This window comes from Neodiprion virginianus, chromosome 3, assembly GCF_021901495.1.
Source record: "Neodiprion virginianus isolate iyNeoVirg1 chromosome 3, iyNeoVirg1.1, whole genome shotgun sequence".
NCBI lineage: Eukaryota > Metazoa > Arthropoda > Insecta > Hymenoptera > Diprionidae > Neodiprion > Neodiprion virginianus.
Genome location: NC_060879.1, coordinates 41,982,392 through 41,994,263, shown reverse-complemented (window position 1 = coordinate 41,994,263; position 11,872 = coordinate 41,982,392). Strand labels below are relative to the sequence as shown.

General features: G+C 35.5%; 1 protein-coding gene across 5 annotated transcripts in view; it reads left to right on the top strand.

The window, feature by feature from the left end:
• The first annotated feature begins 1,250 nt into the window (after positions 1–1,250).
• Positions 1,251–11,872, top strand: part of LOC124300944 (protein croquemort-like) — a 25,811-nt gene continuing 15,189 nt past the window's right edge. The window contains exon 1 of one of the 5 annotated variants that reach the window (XM_046755457.1): positions 1,251–1,346. The gene's annotated coding sequence lies outside the window, so the exon portion shown is untranslated. Of the gene's footprint in view, positions 1,347–2,936; positions 2,954–7,448; positions 7,860–11,872 lie in introns of those variants that run through there. The other 4 variants (XM_046755456.1, XM_046755459.1, XM_046755455.1 and 1 more) reach the window with 4 other exon arrangements.

Sequence of the window (11,872 nt, the reverse complement as noted above, 5' to 3'; positions counted from 1 at the left end):
GCTCATTGATTTCTTCTAACATTTCACTTTCGCTCTCATTATTACTACTTTAGACTTTATACTTGAATCTAAACCAACTCGATTATACAGTTCCATTTATGTCACTTTCTTTTCGTTGTTTTCGATATTTCTCATATGGTTTGGATACAAACAAATTTCTCCAAAATTAGCATCTTGAGCTTTGACGCCCGATTTGCCCCAAATTTTCCCGATTTTCATGTCGTAAATCAGCGCCACCGAATAACCTAGTTTATCAAGATGTACGAAAATATTAGCTTTGCGTAGTAATCATATCGTTTCACTGAAATGCGAATAGCGTAATGACAACTCCTGCTAGAAAAAATTATTTGATTAACACTCTGCAAACTTCTTTGCGAAATTTACTATCGTCGAACCATATTGTAAAATTCAAAATTACGAAACCTACGTTCGAAATATTGAAGAATAATTTATATTTATTAGACAGTGGGCGAGGCGTCCATCGATTGAACAACATTTTTTTTCTATTAGTTGGTATTTATATAAATAAATTTTGATTCGATACATTGTATAATAACCATCATCTTTATTTATTACTTATAAAGTTTGCATTTAGCTTTTCTACGTTGATAAACATGACTGGTCAACACGATTTTTCAAATTTTGATTTCTCCTATGTAAATAATAAAAGAAAAAATAGTTTTATTGGATAAAGTACGCTTTTGTAGAAACCATAACGATATTTCGGAATTAAGAAAAATGACCTAATTTCTCAAAAATTGGTTGTAAAAAAAAATTAAACAAACTTCAATTTCGCATAAAAATTTTTCAATACAAGTGATTTAAATGCGAAACTGAAGTTTGTTTAGTTATTATTTTCAATAAATGTTTGAGAAAATATGTAGTTTTTCTTAAAATTCGTAACATGTATCGTTTTGTTATCTAAAAAAGCAAACCTTATCTAATGAAACTATTTTTCTTCCATTACTTACGCGATAGAAACAAAAATTCGACATCTATAACGCAGACTCAAAATTCGCGTTCACCCGTGTTATTATTATTGTACGACTGGCATGAATGGGTAAATTAATTATCTATAGTGTGTATAACACACACGCCGAGCATAGATTTACACCGAACGTGGTCAACGTACACGGTGATCACGGTGATACAGATCCTCTGCAAGTTTCGTCGAAGACCATCGACGCGGTTATGAAATCGCGCGTGTGTGCGTGTGTGCCGTAATGTAGCTATTTGCTCAGGACGGCGGCGTCGCGACGTCGAGGGGAAGTTACCACACAGCATTTACAGGAAGGGAACACTTAGGGGGCTTCGCGAGGTGGACGAGGAACGAAAGACGTGTCAAGGTACGTACCTTGCGCATTAATTCTCATATTCGTTAAAATCTAGAAGCTGCGGAGTCGCCTCGCGTTTGTTCTCGCGTGGAGCAGTCGAAGCTGGTAATTGGAACGAGAGGGGGGGAGGGACATAATCGAGGTCGCGGGGTTACGCAGGTTGTGTAATTCCGATCGTCGGACAAGAGCGCGGTGCGGATTTGCATAAATACCGGGTATCATCAATAATGCATACTGCGATATCGCTTCCTAGAATTCACGCCGCACGTCGTATCAGTTCGCTGACATGTCGTTGTGCTGTGTAAGGATTAATGGACTTCGACATATTTGTTTTTTTCAATTTTCAAACTATCGTTCCAACTTTTATTCTCTCACGATTCGTTACAATTTAATGTTATTATATGATATTTTGAATTACTTTCAATTATCTGTAAACATTTGCTAAGTCACTAATATTACCTCACTTAAATATCGCGACAAAATTTTTGCCCGAGATATTCCATACCATACCTCGATGTTATTACCTTTCAATCTTTCTGTACACATCGAACGCTACGCTTGTGTTTTTATTCTTGTCCTTTAGTCTTGACTCGTATACATACCCCCACCCCACACACACACACACACACATATTTATATATATATATATATATATATGTCCTTATTTGGGGGTCTGTAAAATTTTAATAGAGACACCCCACCACATCTGTTCCGAATAGTTAGAAAAAAATTTGTAAAATACGTAAGATACGGCAACTGGAACACGTGCATATAAGCTGCGAAAGTTTTAACTGTAAAATACCTAAAATTCATTTATCTCGTTTCGTATGACTGTGGCATAAATTAAGAGACCGATTCGAAACTTGGCAGATTTGTTGCATATAATGATAGCAACAAAGTCTGAAAATTTCTTTTAATTTTATAATATATCTCCTTTGGTAAATAATTAAAATAAATACAAATAAATTTTGATATTTTCATGGTTTTTTTCTATTATTATACGCAGCAAAGTTTCAAATCGGTCTCTTATAATTTATACCAAGTCATGTGTTATACGAAATGAGTGGTTATAAAAACGATGTATTTTACAGTTAAAACTTTCGGAGCTCAGAGGAATGTGTTCCAGTTGAGGTAGAGGCTTGAAACTTTACACAGATTTTTTTTTTAATGATTCGGAACAGATCACTATGAAAATTGTACCTACCCTCAAATAAGGACCACCCTAATTATATGCATATATAGTGCTCGTGTAGTGAAACACTCAGTTACAAAGTTGCAACAAGTGCTGGTAGTATAACAGAGGCCAGTCACTTTAAAGATTTTATGTAAAAAAAAAGGGACTGAAAATCACTTGGAAAGTAACTTTGATTTGCTGACCTGATTGGCTCAAGCATCGGAGCCAATCAGTTTCAAACAAGATCTGTGCTGCCACGAAGGGATCCAGAAGACAGTGATTGAGCAATGCTGGTAGTCGAGAGCTGATCGCGATAAGCTAGTGCTATAATCTTCTCTGTGCTGGAGGACCTGCGCTCGAAACTATTAATTCGTATCAGTGTGTTTACTTATACAGTGATATTGCAAACCGATTCAATTAGCGAGGTATTACAGTCCGAAATTAAGTACGTATTCGTTATGAAAAAGTAAGAAAAAAAAATTTCTCCGAAACATTTACATCTCATATCCGTGAGTCCGCGAGGAGGAACAAAAAGAGAGAAAACAGAAAACAAACGAACAAAAAATAAGGTCATTAATAGCAATTATGAGGATTATTAACATATCAACTCTATTAATCTTTATATTTTTTAATCTTCGTTTTTTTTGCGTAATCGGCTTCGAGCGTAAGTTTTACGTAAATTGCATTAACGATCACGCTATAAAACAAACTAATTAATTTTTTTTTTTTCATTGGATTTACAGCAATGTAATTATGTTAGTCCATTGACGTTTATAAATAAAATTGTCACATCACGTCAGGTTTCACGGCGAAAAGCATTCACGGGATTTTATTTCAAATCACATAATTAAGCGACAGAAGACTTTATTTTTCGATAAAAAACTCATATTTTTCTTTAACGATTTGTCATGATTTTCGATTACAATTTAAAAATATGCTTCACAACACTCCTCAAGCAACGGGGAAATTGGCCTTTCTTTTCTTCATTTTTAGAAGTAAATTGACCAAAAAACACGACCAGATAAGACAAGAAAATTAACACAAATGCGCGGCATTTTGTAGATTTATAAGTAATCTAAATGTTTTGATGACTTTTGTACGCATCAGATATATCTTTATGACTACTCTCAAACAAGTGTTGCGAAGAGTTCACAAAGTAAAACTTGACCTTTCTATGTTTTGAGCATGTATTAAGAGGTCGTATCTAAATATAATTTTGTTTTCATCTGTTTGCTAGGTACATCTAATGTGAATAACTGTTCGAGATATCGGTGAAATTTTTTTTACTGTTGCACAGTGTTATTTATCCCATAGAAATTATGATTGCTGGTAGTTCATTTTCGGGCATATAAATATTCAATGTAACAAATATCGATGAATTCGTTTTATAGTCTTGTTTAGATCAATTAATGTTTCTTATTTATCGACTGTTGTATTTAGTATTGATTACAATGCATGACGGAATCGTCATCATGGTACGTTTCATAATTTCATGTTATCGCGTTACCTTTTATTTATGATTGTATCCTGGGATCTGTGATCTCTAAGCTTTTTCTTGCATACAATTATTGTACTTCGTTATGCGCTGTGCAGCTGCTGTAAAAGACTATAGAGAAATTTATAAAAATCCCTTTGACGTCACGTATTACATGAAAGAACATGTACTAGTTTTTTACACCCTTTTTATACGGACTCTTTAATGATTGCAGGTATAAAGTATAAATAATCACCTAAGAACGTTGCATTTTCGACACTGATTTATGATTGTCAGACTGGATTTTTAACTATTAACTTCGTGACTGTCCGGAATTTGTCGAAGGTTGACGAGACGCGCATGTTTCAAGGCTTTATTCGCTGAAGACGATTGTCTTGCCAATTTGATAACTGGTTAATTACTATTATTTCACTTGTGCAGTTGTGAGATCTGGTTATACGGACGTTAAGAACAACGCCCGTTCGTTCGAGTATCGTGTGCTCTTTCTGTGCATGCATAATAATATCCATGTATTTAGTAGACCTGATAACTTATAAACCGAGGCTTATAATTAATAACCTGTATTCATTCAACCTGATAATTTGTAATCGAGGTCAAATTTTTCACATATTCTGCATTGGGCAGCTCAAATGCGAGATAATTTGCACAAAAATAAATATTATTTCAAGTCATCGCCCGCTTTTGTTTACGTATTTAACTAAGCAATCATTGCGCGGAAATGTAATTACCAGCTCGTAATTAAACGTATAATTAATTCTCTCTCATCGCAGTTCTGCATATGTTTATCGAGTTATAGCACTTCTGAGAAAGTTAATACAAGAAAAAAGAAAAAAAAAATCACTGACCGTGTGTCTTTGATGATACGAAATCAGTTAGTTTTATTTGACTTTGAGAAACTTTAACCGGCGCGAAGAAATGTCTCATCGCTTCCACAAAGCCGCGAATAGTTTCTTCTTTCTTATAAACGATCAAAGTTTTCTTGATTTTAATCCGTTGTTTCATACATTGGTGCCTGTAATGTAATTTTTTATTTTTTCTTTGCAACATTGAACAAAATGACGAGTAAAATTCTCTTGAATTTGATTAAATTATTCGTGACTTCACAGAAGTGATGAGCAATTAATAGTTTCGAAACAGTAATTAACACTTGACGAAAATTTAATTTTTTTTCTTACTTTAGGAAGAAAAAAATCACCTTTGAGGGGGTTGTGAATTGTTTCACAATTTTTGTTTATAATACTTCGAACCGAACTGAGTATTTTGCTTGAATAAAATTTTACTTTCAGACCCCATGTTTTTCCGCTACATCCCCTGAAGAATGTAATTTTTCAAAAAATGGGATCAGAATGAAAATTAATGATTGATGGAAATGCCATTGCATTAAAAAATTGAATGCATTATTTATAACTCTGTATTATTCACAAAGGTGATTGGGCTTCCATGCGTGCCTGCAAGTGTAAGTCCCGATTGCATATCTACACTGAAAGATGCGCTCTGTGAACGGAATGAGAAATGAAAAAGTCAGACAATTAAGCTATCAGAACCTGAGGTCATGTGCGTTGCTTCTCCGCAGTTCTCGCTCCGCCATCAAAGGTCAAATGCAACTATGCCTCGGTGCAAGGATTAACGAATGTGTTTTTAACGCATCCATTCATGCCTGACGCTGAAATCACGAGGCTAAAGAACTGCGGATCTTGCTTAAAGAGGAACGATTTGGGCGTTTGAGATTACGGGGGCGTTTACAGGAATTTCAAGAAATTTTTCTCTCATGCAGGAAGAGTTTCAAAAAATGTAGAGGTCTTAGGTATGCATTTCATCTTTCATTGTTGGAGAAAATTTGCCTCGTTAGATCCTCATTTCAGGAGGAAGAATGAAAAGTGAAGAAAAATGCATTTAAAGCTTGAATATTCAAAGAGTTGCGGTATAAAGATTCGCACAAATTGAAGGTTCTCTACCCCCAAAAATGTTTTTGACTAACGACTCTTGATAAAAGTTTCCTCCAATTTGCCGTGAATTTCCATTTCCAATTTCATCTATCGTAATATTATATGTATATGAAAACGAATTATCGCCGATCGCGTTATTCCAAAATTTAAATGTGTTGTGTAAACTCGAAAATCTCTGCAAGACGTCGACGGAAATCTAATCGATGCATGAAATAACGGAAGGGAAATTAGGAAAGAGACTAAAATGTCTACAGCAAATTTGAGCTATAAGATCTGTCAACATTAATCAAAAAGCGGACGAGTCATTGTTAATCCTGCACCGAGAGAAAAAAGCCGCTGAATCGACTAAATGTGCTTTTATTTCGCCGCCCGTGAACGCACATTTAGTAGATTAAACGACTTTTATTTCTCGCAAACAGTGTGTGTTTAATTGACAACTGTAATTGGCTTGAAATATCTGTATGTACTCAATTAACTGATTGGTCTGAATTATACCTATTTGGATCGTGCAGAAAAAAGATCACATGTGACAAATACAAGATGAAAGTTAAAATGTCATTGTAATGTTCTCGAGTTCTTTCCGATCTTATCATCCCGTTGAAGTTCGAAGAGCAAATTCGATTTCATACATTTTTTTCATGCAAATGATCCGTAGTTTAGCAAATTCATCATGGATCATCGGTTAATTTCAACCGATTGTTACGCGTGGAATTCTCATTTCAATTCCGAGGTAAACACCAGGTATGTTTGCAAAAAGTGAATATACTCTTCATAGTCAAAGGGGATGTTGTAACGAAACATTGGGGGAAAAAATTACTATTTTGCAAGTGGTAATACAAGGAGGGTTCTGCGTACAGATTCCGATACCGACATATTACCGACATCCTTGGCCGTTTCACAACTCCGACACAAACCCCTTTTATCAGCCGAGGGTAACCTTACTCCGGTCGACTTTATCGATCGTCGGAAAAAGGGTTTGTGTCTGAGCTGTGAAGCGGCTAAGCATGTCGGTAAGATGTTGGTATTGGGATCTGCGCGCAGAACTCCCTTGTTTGACTACATTTCGAATTTCGCAGTGACTTTGAAGCGGCTAAGTTTCGAAAATATGAATTACCATTTTGCCTTATTATAATTTACCGTATTTCAGATATTCTTAAAATTACGAGACGTCAATCATTACAATAACGTTACCAACTTCAGCCTCGTGATCTTCCGCCCGATACCCTTCGGTAATAATACTCGGATCAAACGCGACATATTTATTGGCAATATGCACTGCTGCAGTCATTTGATGTTAAGTGTGAATAGGGCCTAAGGCTAGCCGTCACTTCAGGACGGTTAATTTAGAATTAGAATTGTCACTAAAAATACACGAGTAGAACCGGTACCAGTCCGTGAACCGAAACTTCTTTCATTCGTGAACCAATCCTGGATCACGTACGTGATCTTACAGTCTCCAGACATCATTAAGTGCGCAACAGTCGCGCGTCTCTCAGAGGTTTCCGACTCTCGCGGGGCATCTAATTTGCCTTTCTTCTCTTTGTTCCTCCCACGCTGTTCAAAATTCACGATTCTCTCTGTTGTTGAGAGCAATTCACCCGCCTGTCATTGTCAATTTCCTAGCCATTTCAAGTGCCAGTGCGCCGCTAAGGTCACATGCCACAGGTTCAGATAAACTTTTACGCGCGAATTTATTGGGTCTGCTGTGGCTCTGTGATGGTCAACGGAGTTTGTTCGCGGTTGATTGAAGTCCGAGTGAATGCGTTTGGATAAATTAACCGTAGTGCACCTTTCGCTTGAAATTTATTGTGTATAAATTGAATTTCTGAACCGCTAATCTCCAGGACGTCGGTATAAATTGAGGTGACAATTATATGGGGAATATTCGTTTATCGACGATTCGTGACAAGGTAATTTTACGGGACAATTTACATTTGGATTATTCGAGTGTAATTTTTTGGTGCTTGCTATTTCCTTGTTTATACCAAGCTAATTTCTTCAGTCAATCTTGAGTTAGTTTTTTGGCCGTTGTTGAAACGTCACTATTCCTTGAAAATTTCACACTCTGTACATCGTTTCGAGGTAGAATTTCGGCGCCGTTTTACCGATTACAATATTCGATTTCAGAGAATTTCGAGTTTGGAACTTGCAAGAGAAAGGTTGGAATTGAAACAGAAGGTATTAACTTGCACAATTTTTATTGACTCTTCCTCTGACACTAAATCTTGCTAAAATACGGAATTTAGAATCGTTAATTTTCAAAGACAGTTGGCACTTGAAAAAAACTCACAATTGTAGCTTCACTTTATTTTATATTATTTTTCCGAGATAGACATAAACAAGGATATTTGCGTAACTTTTTGTTCAATATGAATTGTTGTACCTTATCTTATATACTTTTGAAAAAATGTTGCCGATATTTGTCACCGTTTTAAACCTAAAGTGCCCGGAAGTAAGCCGATGATATTTTTCTGGAATATTTCCTACGCAATATTTCAATAGCTTTGTTCGTGTGAAAATGTCGGACATTTTGGTTTTCACCGTATCGTGATTTATGTCTTGTCGTCTTGTAATTGTTGCCCTGGTTTAGCGGTACGTTTATTGATATGAGAGTCAGATGGGTTTACTGTCTCATATTTCAAGCCGGTATCTCTTTATAACGTTTTTATGAATTTTCACGAATCGGTACAAATACCCATAAGTAGCTGCAACCCGGATGTGCCGTTTATCTGGACAATAATTTATCTCCGATACGTAGAACGTATCGAAGAAATACTTGTGAACAAATATAGATGAAGTGAAATTTGTTGATACAATAATCGTAGCAACAATCAACCATATTTCTTACACTTTTACACGAAGATGGCGTCATTGCATAGCCGGATTTCTCAACTATTGATGTACACGTTGTGTATGTAATTTTCTATTCAAATACTTTGCTCCGTTCACTTAATTTTTGCCGTTAACATTATTTTTTCTGAATTTCAAATTGTACGAAGAGCGGAGACGTATGAGAGTCGAGTCTCGCACCCCTTGCGCTACTTCGTACAACTAAGTTCTTAAATTTGACACTTATCGTCGGACATTTGACGTCAATTCGATGTTAAACATACAAACCTGTACTGAGCGACAATAATACCATTACGTTGAAAATATGAAACAATAAGAAGAAGAATTTTCGTCAAAATCTCGAAGTGACAATTTATCAGTCCAATGTCAACGAGTGTCGTCCGTGAATCTGAAAACGATTAGCTAATTGTTGTGTCTGAATGTAGAGAATAATGCGAGATAATCTAACGCGACCTGCGAGAGTTTTGACGGGTTAAAGAGGGACTTGACTCGCTGGGAATAATTCTGGAAGATAAGTAAAAGTGCAGAGATATTCTCGATTCACTTTCCACGTAGGTAATAATGCAAACAATAGTTTTCCCAATAATTGGAATATTCTATTCGATACTGATCATAAAGTGTGATAACGAACAAATAGCGGTAAGCCTGTTCGTTTTCAATCCTAGCACCATATCGCGCAGTGTAATCTACATCCAATGGAATTACCAAACATCATGCAACGTCATTTTATTGCTGGTGCGGCGGTTTGCTTGGTGTTTCATGATTATGACGAAACGTTCATCCCCAACTTCTTTCCATACCATTTCTTTCATCGCCGGGTTTCCTTTTCTTTATTTTCACCAGCGTCATGCCACCGTATCAGTTACTACTTCAGTCTTGTTTGCCTTGATAGGACGTGTGTTCTTTTTTTCTATCGTACCTCACTCTTAGATTACTGTTTGTTGCGTGTGTGTGTGTGTGTGTGTGTGTGTGTTTTTTCTTTTTTTTTTTCATCGCGATGGTCATTGGGTATAGAATTATTCCGACGTTTGTTGCATGATTTATCGGTAGAATAACACAATTGAAAAATTTTCCGTTCTATTGCGCGTAAACGAAACGCAGGAAGATCTTCTTGTCGCGTAGATGAGGGATGATATCGGGTCAAATATTATTAACAAATTTTTAATTGTACGATGGTCGAAGATAGCCTTTATTCTCCTTAGTTTGGTCTCAATCAAGAAAGTGCCTTTCCTGAATTCGTTCATCATAGTTCGATTAATTTTTTACTCGGACATAGCTGAACATCTAGGTATATGTATCTTATTTATTTCGGGTTTTCCATGCATTGGCTGAAAATATATACGAGCAGGAAATTTATGAACTTGTTAAGGATATGCTGGCTATATGTACATTCTCAACCAAAAGTGAATCTCGTCGACAATATTGATGAACTTTATTATAAGATGAATATCGGAAAAAATTCAACCAGAATAAAGACGATATGAATATTGAATTTGAGTAATAATGATGTCCAAAACATTGTTTAACAACGTCAGCTGAAATGTATGCGTTGATATTCCTGAATGTATATAAATTTTTAGAGAATTTTCTCATTACTTTGAAATTTCCATTAAAACGTTTTTACGAAATCGTGCTCAAAATTCACGATTTTTCCTCCATTTTTCAAAATTAAAATTTTTTGAAACCGGGAAGTATCACAGCAATAAGTAAAATTCTTTAAAAATTCACATTTTTCAGAAAAATCATTTCCTAAAAATTTGTTAAACAATTTGTTGATAGATTTTGGGCAATGTTATTATTCAAATTTAATTTTCTCATCGTCTTTATAGCGGTTGATTTTTTCCGATTTGATCTAATCACAAAGTATTCAATATTATCAAGAAGACTCAGATTTGGTTGAGAATGTGTAGCCAGTCAAACCCTTAACAAACATCGAGCATCGAGGCATTGCTGCTGGATTATTAATCGCATAAAGCAATTGCTGCGATTGTTTCAGTCCTCCTGTCCAAATGACTGAGACAATTGTCGTAAAAAACAATAAATTCTCCCAAAATTATGTAAGGAATGACGATTGGTCGCAATAATTGTAACGCATTGTGATAAGCTTTGTCATTTACACGCGACTTCTTTTTCAATAAAGTAAGGACATTAAAAATTACCATGAAAATTCACGAGTATGAAACTGGTAACGTTATCACAGCAAAGCATTGGAAAGAAATTCACTTATTTCCAATTTTCAATCCCCTTGCAGATAATTAGATTTCAAAATACGAGTGTGTCTTGTTCTATCACGATTTACCGAATCTCAACATTTTTAAAATCGCGAAATAACGGTTCTTCCTCAAGGTCAATCGTTACGCAGTACCGTTACTAACTTCAAAATGTTAAATTCTCGTCGTCGCGAGTTCGAAAAGATCGCGAAACGCAGATAAGATGTAATCCTTAATTATATAATTTCGTAATTGTAAATATAATTGCGTACGCGAAAGGTGGATGTTTTTTTTTTTTTTCTCTTTCTTTCTTTCAATACAGGTTCCGAAATAGCAACATTACCATTCTCAGATAACCCCGAAGACAAACTTATACGAACTTGCAGAGATCAATCGTGTCCTCTTGAATTTCTGTAATTGCGATATTTGCATTGGATTCGGGCTTTCGTGTATTTCTTATTTTCATAAATCATCCCCGCATATTTTTCGCGTTTATCATCGGTTCTGCATTCTTTACTTAGTCATAATTATCGCTTGATTTGATGTCGCGGTATCCAGTCCGATTGTGGGTAAACAAATCGTACCTCACGGCACGTTTTACTTTACATCATCTTTCGTGATATAAAAAAAAGTATTGCTTTCGGTCGAAAATGATTTTCATTAATTTCCTTGACAAACTCCTGTGATGATCTCTGAAACGGCTCGATGGAAAAATTTGAAACTGGGACGGCTTTACAACGAAATGATGGGCATGAAAAATTGGAAATTCATCTATTTTTAATGTTCTACCGCCAAACCTTTAATGTTTCCTCATTAATTGCTTTTTATGAACAAAATATTTCAAAAATTTGTCGTAAATTTTT